This window comes from Arachis stenosperma, chromosome 5, assembly GCF_014773155.1.
Source record: "Arachis stenosperma cultivar V10309 chromosome 5, arast.V10309.gnm1.PFL2, whole genome shotgun sequence".
NCBI lineage: Eukaryota > Viridiplantae > Streptophyta > Magnoliopsida > Fabales > Fabaceae > Arachis > Arachis stenosperma.
In genome coordinates this window covers 78,859,128-78,871,079 of record NC_080381.1, presented here as the reverse complement: position 1 = coordinate 78,871,079, position 11,952 = coordinate 78,859,128, and the positions used below count along the sequence as shown (strand labels likewise).

Below are 11,952 nucleotides of genomic sequence, written 5' to 3'. Positions count from 1 at the left end.
TGAAGGAGAATCTGAGGACAATTTTGAGAAAGCTCTAGATCTCAACATGGATAGAGAAGTTCACAACCATGAGAGAGCTGATGGAAACAATGCCATTCCCGAGAGGAGGGTTCTTGGTTCATACATAAACCCAACCTCTGGGAATTGTGGTAGCAGCATTCAGAAACCACCCATTCAGGCCAACAATTTTGAACTCAAACCATAGCTAATATCACTGGTGGAGAATCATTGTTCATTTGGTGGGAGTGCTAATGAAGATCCAAACCAACATCTCACAAAATTCCTGAGAATTTGCGACACTGTGAAGTCCAATGGAGTCCAGGAAGATGCTTATAAACTGCTCTTGTTCCCATTTTCACTTAGGGACAAGCCAGCTAAGTGGCTGGAATCATTCCCAAGGGGGAGCCTAACAACCTGGGATGAGGTGGAAAGCAAGTTTCTGGCACGTTTCTACCCCCCATAAAAGGTCAATAGGCTTCGATCTGAGGTTCAGACTTTTAGACAACAAGATGGTGAAACTCTCTACGAGGCATGGGAGAGGTTCAAGGATTTGACAAGGAAATGCCCACCAGACATGTTCCATGACTGGGTGCAATTGCATATTTTCTATGATGGACTTTCTTATGAATCAAGGAAGGCTGTAGACCATTCATCAGGAGGTTCATTGAACAGGAAAAAGACTGTGGAAGAAGCCATTGAAGTGATTGAGACAGTGGCTGAGAATGAGTACTACTATGCTTCAGAGAGACACAACACTAAGGGAGTCATGGAGCTGAACCATGTTGATACAATTCTAGCCCAAAACAAGGTGTTTGCCAAGCAACTAGCAGAGCTCACCAGGAAATTAGAAACAAATCAAGTGGCTGCAATACACACACAAGATCAAGAGGAGGTAAGCACTGAAGGAGGTGATTGGGAAGAGGCCAACTATGTGGGAAATCAACAAAGGCAACCATATGATCCACATTCCAACACTTACAACCCAGGCTGGAAAAACCACCCAAACTTTGGGTGGGGAAACCAGCAAACCCAACCACAAAACCACAAACCTTACAACCCTAACCAACATAACAATTCCACATACCCAAAACTCCAACCAAAGATCATACCAAGCCACACAAAACACTTACTCCCAACCACCATATCATGGCCAAAATAATCAACCTGCCCAACCTAATCCGAACCAACAATTTCAAGATCAATTAAACAGGATAGAAGGAATGCTTGCAAACATGGGTCAGGACATAAGTGAGTTGAAAAGCTTTAGGGATGATGTGAGATCTACCTTAAGGAACCATGGTGAAAAACTCAAGAGGATGGAGTCTCGAGTAGGAGAGCTATCTCAACAGGCCCCCAACTCAACTGCAGTGTTCCCTAGTAACACAGAAAAGAATCCTAAAGGGGAACAAAAGGGAGTGAGATGGGAAGAATGCAAGGCCATCACCATATTGAAGGAAGTCTCAGAAAAAGAAGGAATCAGACCCTCAGAACAGGAGCCAGAAATCTTGAAGGAAGGTGTGGAAGAAGCTAAGCAGGAAAGTGAAACTGAGCAAGCCAAGGAACTGCAAAATAAAGGCATGCTGGAAACATACCAACCAAAAGCACCATTTCCTCAGAGGTTAGGAGGAGGTGAAAAAGGGAAAACATATTCAAGGTTTTTAGAGACATTTAAGTCTCTCCATATCAATATTCCCTTTCTTGAGATTCTCCAGCAGATGCCTACACATATCAAGTATTTGAAGGAATTGCTGAGCAAGAAAAGAGTTTTGAAGGGAGGACAAACTGTAATAATGAACAAAGAATGCAGTGCCCTCATTAAGAAGGACATAGTCTCTAAGAAAACAGACCCAGGAAGTTTTCATATCCCCTGCATCATAGGGGAAACAAAAATTGACAGAGGATTCTGTGATCTAGGAACTAGCATAAATGTGATGCCTCTGACTCTTATGAAGAGGCTACAACTGAATGAGGTGAGATCCACTGATGTAATCATACAACTGGCTGACAAAACTCAGAAGCAAGCTGAAGGGGTAGTTGAGAATGTGCTGGTGAAAGTGGGAAATTATTTCTTCCCCACAGACTTTGTCATTTTGGACATGGAGGAAAGCTACCTACACCCTATCATTCTGGGAAGGCCATTTCTAGCCACTGCTAGAGCGCTCATAGATGTAGAACAAGGAGAGCTAATTTTGAGAATACATGATGAACAGCTCATTTTCCATGTTTTCAAACCTGCATCTGAGCCTGAACCAGAACCTGAAAAGCCTAAGGATGATAGTAGCCATCTGTGTTTGGAGGAAAGCAACCCAGCAGCTGAAACTCTGAAACAGTCCTTGGAAGGCAAACAAGAATTGCAAGAGTTAAAGCCACAAGAATCAATAGAAACAGCTCAGAAGGATCCTCCTGGCATAAGGGTCAATGAAGAAATCCTCAAGAGAGAGGGAAGAATTGTAAAGAAATTGCCAAGAGGGTGGAGAAACAAGAAAATTCCCACTGAAGGTTTCTCTCCGGGAGATAAAGTGATATCAAGTCATTATCTGCCAATCCCACCTGGCCTCAAAACCATTCCTTCCCAGCTCCCTCAAGTGTTCACAATCAGGAAAGTTCTTTCTATGGAACATTTGGAAATCATGAAGGAATCAAATGGGGACGTTTTCATAGTGAGAGGAGAGGACATCAAGCACTACAATCCACCCAAACAAGGGACAACCGTCAAGCTAGTGACGTTAAAGAAGCGCTTGTTGGGAGGCAACCCAACCTGAGGTAATACTCCTTTGCTGTTTCTTTTATTTGTTTCAATAAAAAGGTGAAGTAGTTTCTGTGCATTGCAAAGAATTAAGTTTGGTGTTTCACACCAAACAATGAATTCGTGGATCAATAATTCAAAGGGGAATGTGTGACTCTAAGTTTGGTGTTCCACCATACAGATCAACTGAACACAACAACCTTTGAATTATATGAAAGAAACAACCATTCTAAGCAATCACAGAAATGCTTAAAATCCTTAGCAGTAACTTCATTCCAAGGAGAATTCAAGGATTCAAAGAGCAGAGGAGTAAGTAGGAGACTAAGTTTGGTGTTCACACACCAACTTAAGACTCAGACACTTGCCCATACATAGTTGAGCTAACCACTCAAGTGCTTGAGAAGCAAGCAACTTCATCACTCTTTGCAGGAAAGGAAACAAGGATCTTAGAAAGAACATGAAGCAACAACTAGGAGAAGAAGGAGAAATCAAATTGTTTCCTGGCAACAAAGAGAAAACAAGAAATTTCACAAGGTGGTGTTGTTCCTTGACCATTCTTTAAAAGGCAAACAAAAGCATGCTTGTTCTGGTTTAAACTGTAATTGTTGAATCTTTCTGGAATGTGAAGTTTTTAGTATGAGTGTTGGTTTACTGCTTTGAATAAAGTGAATGCCTAGATGTTTGGATATAACTTCACCTTCTTAAACAAATGCTTGCCATGCTTGTTCTGTTTCCAAAAATAAAAGAAAAGTTTGAACAAAAGTAACTTGGCTCAATTAGTGACAAATCAAGTAGAATTAAGTGGTGGTATGCATGCTTGATTGTTTAGTCAGATCACTGAAAATTGAGTGTAGAATTATCATTTTTGTGTATAAGTTTGAATACTGTCTATGGATCTTGATGAATAAATGTCTTTGGCCATGAAAAAGAAAGAAAAAGAAGAAGAAAAAGCCACTGAAAAAGGGCAACCAAAAAGCAAAAAAAATTGAGAAAATAAGCTAGGCACCAATGGTTTGAACTTCTGAGACAAATTCCTGTGGTGTTTATGTATTAAGGATATGCTTGGATGAATAGGTTCTGAGGAGTGTTTCAACACTTGGTAACTTGGGTTAACTAACCCGGGATTATCAACCAAAAGTCCATTATCAAGAGCAACCTAAATACAAAACATTTAGTCACACAAAGAGGTGCTGGGCACCAATGTCTCAAGAAGAAATGTGAACTAAAATGCCTGTAGTGGATATGTGTAGTGCACTGATAAGAAAAAGAAAATGCCAAAGGCTTGTGCAACACATGACACTGAGCAAACAAGGAGCAAAGGAGCTCTAAGAAAAAGAAAAACAAAGAAGGGAAAAGTGCCAAGGACATAAGAATAACAAGAGGCCATAGCAGTGTTTGATGGATGCAATGAAAAAGTGATAATCTTACCTGATAAGAATGAAAAGTGATGCTGCAACTTTCTGCATAAAACCCTTCTGATGAACTTCAAATGCTTGCTAATATAGCCAATGTAATTGCTTTCTGTTTCATACTTTCTTCTCAAATAACTCAGAACTTGCTTAGGGACAAGCAAGTATTAAGTTTGGTGTTGTGTGATGCCAAGGCATCTTAGGCTAGTTTCACTAGCATTTTTCTGTTAGTTTTAGTTGTTTTATGCATTTTCTTGAGCTTAAAGTAACCAAGAATGGTTAAATGAATAACAAAGCAATGAACCATCCAAACAGTATGATTTTGATGCAAATTCCATGAGTTTTTAGTTATATTACTTGAATGCTATGAATGGAAGATTTCTCATGAAATTTTGCAAGACTTTGATGCAGTTGTTTGGATGACTTCAGGGAAGAAGAGGCTAGGCAAGGAAGCAACAAAATCAATAAAGGAAGCTTAAATATCACATGTGGAGTTTAAGTTCCAGTTTAAGCTTAAACTGGAACTTAAACTGCCAAGCCATATAATGCTGGGAACTATCAGTGGCGTTTAAGCTCCAGTTTAAGCTTAAACTGGAGCTTAAACGTATTCGACCAAAATTCTCCTCCAGGAATTGGATCAGCAGCCTCATCAGGATTATGGATCATAAACCCAAAGCAAAAGGAAATCAGGGAAAGGCCTCAAAGCCCAAGAAACACAACAGAAGCTCAATTTAGAAAGTGTATAAATAGGATAGAATTTAAGTTAGTTAAAAAAAGGGGAGGGATCATTTTTCTAGTTTTCATACTTTTTGTAATTGAATTCAGAGCTATGACTCACTAGACCCCCTTTCATTGGGTTAGGGAGCTCTATTGTAATTCAATGAATCAATAATAGTTTTTATCTTCTTCTTCAATCTTTTCTCTTGAATTTTTGTTAGAAAGCTTCTCGATCTAATTCCATTGGTTAGTTGTCTTGGGAAAGAAACTATCCATAATTGGAATCCTTCGGAACCTTGGGAAAGGAATGGAGGATTCATGCTAGAGAAGCTTTCTCACAGTGAATTGGATTGGGGTTTGGATGGATATTGTGACATGTAATCCTACCAAATTGTGGTTCATGAAACTGTGTGGTATAATCAGTGATCGAGCGTCATCTCTTCTTATAAACATTTAAACCAAGGGATTGGGAATTTGTTTGTTTTTAGAGAGAATTGGTGAGCCAAGGGATTGGGATCCAATCATATAAGATTGCCAAGCAAAATTCAATGAACGCATTGGTTGAGGAAGGGATAAAAATGTTTTGATTCGGAGATCTCAATATCTCCTGAAACCCAATGAATTCCCCATTTTTGATCTACCACTTTCTCTTTACATTCTGCAATTAAATTCATGCAATCACCCCGATCCCTTTTTAATTTCAGCAATTTAGCTTCTCGCTCTTTAATTCATGCAATTTAAGATTCCGCAATTTCAATTTCTTGCCATTTACGTTTCCCGCCAATTTTACATTCTGCAATTCTCATCTAAATCTTGATTCCGCTCAACTAGAACACACTTCTAATCCGAATTGCTCACTCAACCAATCCTTGTGGGATTCGACCTCACTCTATTGTGAGTTTTTACTTGACGATAACCGGTGCACTTGCCGGAAGGAATTTTTGCCGATCGTGCAATTTCCTAAAATCGTAGCATCAAATCTCTGGATTCTTTTGCGTTTGTCATCACACCCAACAATCGCGAATTTGAAGCTCGTCACAGTCATTCAATCCCTGAATCCTACTCGGAATACCACAGACAAAGTTTAGACTTTCCGGATTCTCATGAATGCCGCCATCAATTCTAGCTTATACCCCGAAGATTCTGATTAAGGAATCTAAGAGATATGCGTTCGGTCTGAGGTAGAACGGAAGTTGTTGTCAGTCACGCGTTCATAGGTGAGAATGATGATGAGTGTCACGGATCATCACATTCGTCATGGTTAAGTGCAATGAATATCTTAGAACAGGAATAAACTGAATTGAATAGAAAATAGTAGTAATTGCATTAAAATTTGAGGTACAGCATAGCTCCACACCCTTAATCGATGGTATGTAGAAACTCCACCGTTGAAAATACATAAGTGATGAAGGTCCAGGCATGGCCGAATGGCCAGCCCCCAAAACGTGATCAATACTCTCCTAAGATGAATAATGGAATAAAACTGAGACCAAAGATGTAACGTGGTCAAAAGACGACTAATACACTAGTAAAAAGTTCTATTTATACTAAACTAGCTACTAGGGTCTACAGAAGTAAGTAATTGATGCAGAAATCCACTTCCGGGGCCCATTTGGTGTGTGCTTGGGCTGAGCTTGAACTTTACACGTGCAGAGGCTTCTCTTGGAGTTGAACGCCAAGTTGTAACGTGTTTTTGGCGTTCAACTCTGGTTCGTGACGTGTTTCTGGCGTTTGACTCCAGAATGCAACATGGAACTGGCGTTGAGCGCCAGTTTACGTTGTCTAATCACGAATAAAGTATGAACTATTATATATTGCTGGAAGGCTCTGAATGTATACTTTCCAACGCTGTTGAGAGAGCGTCATTCGGAGTTCTGTAGCTCCAGAAAATCCATTTCGAGTGCAGGGAGGTCAGAATCCAACAGCATTAGTAGTCCTTTATCAGTCTTCTATCAGAGTTTTGCTCAGGTCCCTCAATTTCAGTCAGAAATTATCTGAAATCACAGAAAAATACACAAACTCATAGTAAAGTCCAGCAATGTGAATTTAGCATAAAAACTAATGAAAACATCCCTAAAAGTAGCTAGATCCTACTAAAAACTACCTAAAAATAATGCCAAAAAGCGTATAAATTATCCGCTCATCATTCATCATTTTGGAGAGAGGGTTCATGGTAAGAAGGTGGTTTCTCTTGGTAAAATTGTGGAGACGGTGTGCATTTAGGTGGTTCTTGGTAGCAATCTTGATAGGGTTGTGGTGGTTCTAAAGGTTCTTGCTCATGATGGTCATAAGACTGTGATATGGGTGGTTGGTCATATGGTGGATATGGATCATAGGAAGGTGCTTGGTATGGAAAGGCTTGTGAGTATGGTTGAGCATCATATTGAGGATAAGGTTCATAGGCATATGGTGGTGGTAATTGATTGTCGCAAAAGGAGTCACTATAGCCGTTGAATTGACATGCATTAGGATGTGAGTTATACCTATAAGTCTCCGGAGGTTGTTGCCAATAGGAGTGATCAATTCCTTGAGGTTCTTCCCATCTTGGAGTGTTCCATCCTTGATACATGTTATCATTGAAGTGCACATTTCCTACAACACAATTAGGGCCAAACTCATAGCCAAAGTGAGAATCCATTATAAAAAAACAAAGTAAAACTAACAAGACCTGGTAAACAAGCAAAAGACAAGCTATTTACAATATTCACATATGTACAATAACCAATAACATAACACCATTGCAAATCCCCGGCAACGGCGCCATTTTGATGATTAGATTTTTGACGGTTTAGAATTTCACTAATGAAATATCGTTGTAAAGTATAGTCTCTAAACCAACAATAATCCTTTCATACAAAAATTTGTTTGTCACAAGTACAAACCCCTAAAATCTAAAAACCGAAGTATTTAAACCTCGGGTCGTATCTCAAAGGACTTGCAGGGTACTGTTCTTGTTATCGGTTATGGACTTGTTTATTTTGGGGTTTTAGACGAGAAATATGAATAGTAAAAGGTAAGGAAATTTTATTAACAAAATGGTCTTGGCAAGGTTTGGCTGTCAAGGGTCTTCATCATCATCACTAGCCACAAGTATGGTAGTTGCAAGGATTAATCTCACTAAGTCATCCTCTAACTAATAGCAAAGGAAAGTCAAGTGAGTTATACCAATCCAAGTCCATAAATCCTAGCTTTTTCACTAATTGGATTAATGAAGGCTAGAGTCAATGGCTATCAACTATCAATCAATTGAACACTAGTAACCCAAGAAATCCTAAATTACCTTCTCAAGCCAAGAACATAAAATTCTATTCTAACATCCTCCCAAGCATTTCATCAAACACTTGGAAGGTGCAAAAGAAGAGTATAGTAAATCACAACAGGAATGAATTCTAACTACCATTGAATGCAAAGAATTAACAACATTAGATCCACAACAAAATGAAGAATTGCAAGAATTAAAGTACATAACTAGAGAGAGGAAGAAGAGAATAGTAAGAATTGATAAAGGAAAAATGAATTAAAGCATGAATTAATCCTAGATCTAAGAGGAGAGATTAACCTAAACCTAATCCTAATTCTAAAGAGAAGTGAGAGCTTCTCTCTCTAGAAACTACTTCTAAAACTAATCCTAATGTGTATGAATGAAACTAAGTCTGAAAGATTGAATGATAGAATGATGATGCCTTCCCCTTCAATCCTTGGTCCTTTAAAGCACTTGGGCACCAAAATTGGTTGTAACTGGGCCCCACAACTTTCCAGAAATCGCTGGGCACGAGTTTCATTTAAAAATCACGTGCGGCCTTCAGCACGGATGCGCACGGTACACGTACGCGTCCATGGTCGATATCACAATGTGCGCACGAGCGCCTTGTGCGCGTGCGCGTCCTTGGACGAGATCAGTTCTTTGGCTTTTTGTGCTTCTCTCTACTTGCATGCTTCCTTCCTTGTTCCTTTGATCCATGCCTAGCCTATTTTAACCTGAGATTACTAGCAAACACATCAAAGCATCTTATGGAATCAAGGATGAATTAAAATTACCAAAGTAAAGGCTTAAAAAGCATGTTTTTACATTCAAGCACAAATACGGGAGAGATAACAAAACCACACTAATTTAGTGGCTAAATGTGAGAAAAGGTTATCAAAATACTCTAAATTCAACACAAGATAAACCCTAAAAACAGGGTTTATCATGGGAGAAATAGGTTTGGTAATAGCAAACCTTTCCCATCATCTTCTCAGCAACAGACAGAGAACTCTGAGCAGAATCGCTCTGTCTTAGCAACCATAGTCTCTGATCTATCTAAAACCATACTGAGTTTCATGAATGAAACAAGATCCTCCATTAGAAATTTGGAGGCACAAGTGGGTTAGCTGAGTAAAAGAGTTACTGAAACTCTTCCTAGCATTCTCCCAAGCAATACAGAATAGAATCCAAAAAGAGAGTGCAAGGCCATAACCATGACCAACATGGCCGAACATGTAGAGGAGGGAAAGGCAGTGATTCCTAGTGAGGAAGACCTCATGGGACGTCCACTGACCACTAGGGAGTTCCCACCTGAGGAACCAATGGAATCTGAGGCTCATACAGAGAACATAGAGATTCCATTGAACCTACTTCTGCCATTCATGAGCTCTGATGAGTACTCTTCCTCTGAAGAGGATGAAGTTACTACTGAAGAGCAAGTTGATAAGTACCTTGGAGCAACCATGAATCTGAATACCAAGTTATTTGGTAATGAGACTTGGGAGGATGAACCTCCATTGCTCATTAATGAACTAAACACCTTGGCTCAGGTGAAGATACCTCAAAAGAAACCAGATCCCGGAAGGTTCTTAATACCTTGCACCATAGGTACCATGACCTTTGAAAAGGCTCTGTGTGACCTGGGGTCGGGCATAAACCTCATGCCACTCTCTGTAATGGAGAAACTAGGGATTTTTGAGGTACAAGCTGCAAGAATCTCACTAGAGATGGCAGACGATTCAAGGAAACAGGCTTAGGGACTTGTAGAGGATGTCTTAGTGAAGGTTGAAGGCCTTTACATCCCTGCTGACTTCATAATCCTGGACACTGGGTAGAATAAGGACGAATCCATCATCCTTGACAGACCCTTCCTAGCCACAGCAAAAGCTGTGATTGATGTTGAGAGAGGAGAATTGGTCCTTCAAGTGAATGAGGACTACCTTGTGTTTATGGCTCAAGGATCTCTTTCTGTACACATGGAAAAGAAGCATGAAAAGCTTCTCTCAATACAGAGTCAAACAAAGCCCCCACATTCAAACTCTATGTTTAGTGTTGGGAGGCCCCAACCATGCTCTGAATATCTGTGAAGCTCCTTGAGAGTTCACTGTCAAGCTATTGACATTAAAGAAGCGCTTATTGAGAGGCAATCCAATTTTTATGATAGGTTTCTATTTTCCATTGTTATTTTATGTTTTCTTTAGGTTGATGATCATGTGGAGTCACAAGAACAACTACAAAAATCAAAGCAAACTCAAAAACAGCATTAAAAATAGCACACCCTGGAGAAGGAGCTTACTGGCATTTAAACACCAGTAAGGGTAGTAGAATGGGCGTTAAACGCCCAGTCTGGCACCATTCTGGGCGTTTAACACTAGAAAAGGGCACCAGATTGGCGCTTAATGCCAGAAAAGGGCACCAAGTTGGCGTTAAATGCCAGAAATGGGAGAAAAGCTGGCGTTAAATGCCAGAAATGGGCAGCAACCTGGCGTTTAACACCAGGATTGGCACTAGGAGGGCGTTTACATGCCAAAATGGTGCAGGGATGAGAAATCCTTGACACCTCAGAATCTGTGGACCCCACAGGATCTCCACCTACCTCAAGTCACTCTCTCTCTTCTTCACACCTCACCATACCACCCTTCCCCAAATACCCCTCACCAATCACCTCCATCTCTCTTTTTCATCACCCTTTCACCACTCACATCCATCTACTCTTCCCCAAAAACCCCACCTACCCCACCTTTCAAATTCAAAAACTTTCCCTCCCAAACCCAACACTAATACACGAACCCTACCTCTCTCTCCACCTCTATATAAACCCCTCATCCCTCCTTCATTTTCACACATCATAAACACTTCTCTCTCCCCTTGGCCGAACCACTCACCCCTCTCCATCTCCTCTATTTTCTTCTTCTTTTTCGTCCCCTCTTTTTTCTTTTCTTCGAGGACGAGCAAATATTTTAAGTTTGGTGTGGAAAAAGTGTTTGCTTTTTGTTTTTCCATAACCATTTATGGCACTCAAGGCCGGAGAAACCTCTAGAAAGAGGAAAGGGAAGGCAAAAGGTTCCACCTCCAAGTCGTGGGAGATGGAGAGATTCATATCAAAGGTCCATCAAGACCACTTCTATGAAGTTGGGGCCAAGAAAAAAGTGATCCCTGAGGTTCCTTTTATGCTCAACAAGAATGAGTATCCAGAGATCCGACATGAGATCCGAAGAAGAGGTTGGGAAGTTCTCACCAACCCCATTCAACAAGTCAGAATCTTAATGGTTCAATAGTTCTATTCTAACGCATGGATCACCAATAACCATTATCAAAGTGTGAACCCGAACCCAAAGAATTGGCTCACAATGGTTCGGGGGAAATACTTAGATTTCAGTCCGAAAAATGTAAGGTTGGCATTCAACTTGCCTATGGTTCCAGGAGATGCACGCCCCTACACTAGAAGGGTCAAATTTGATCAAAGGTTGGACCAAGTCCTCATGGACATATGTGTAAAAGGAGCTCAGTGGAAAAGAGACTCCAAAGGCAAGCCGGTTCAATTGAGAAGGCATGACCTTAAGCCCGTGGCTAGAGGATGGCTAGAGTTCATCCAACGCTCTATCATTCCTACTAGCAACCGATCTGAAGTGACTGTAGATCGGGCTATCATGATCCATAGCATCATGATTGGAGAGGAAGTGGAAGTTCATGAGATTATACCTCTAGAACTATACAAGGTTGCTGACAAACCTTCCACTTTAGCAAGGTTAGCCTTCCCTCATCTCATCTGTCACCTATGCAATTTAGATGGAATTGTCATAGAGGAAGACATCCTCATTGAAGAGGACAAGCCC

General features: G+C 40.4%; 1 non-coding gene across 1 annotated transcript; it reads right to left on the bottom strand.

Annotated features, from left to right (window-relative positions):
- Positions 1 to 472: 472 nt before the first annotated feature.
- On the bottom strand, positions 473 to 576 carry LOC130983660 (small nucleolar RNA R71). The gene has a single exon (XR_009087641.1). It is a non-coding gene; the product is annotated as a small nucleolar RNA R71 (small nucleolar RNA).
- Between the last annotated feature and the right edge of the window lie 11,376 nt (positions 577 to 11,952).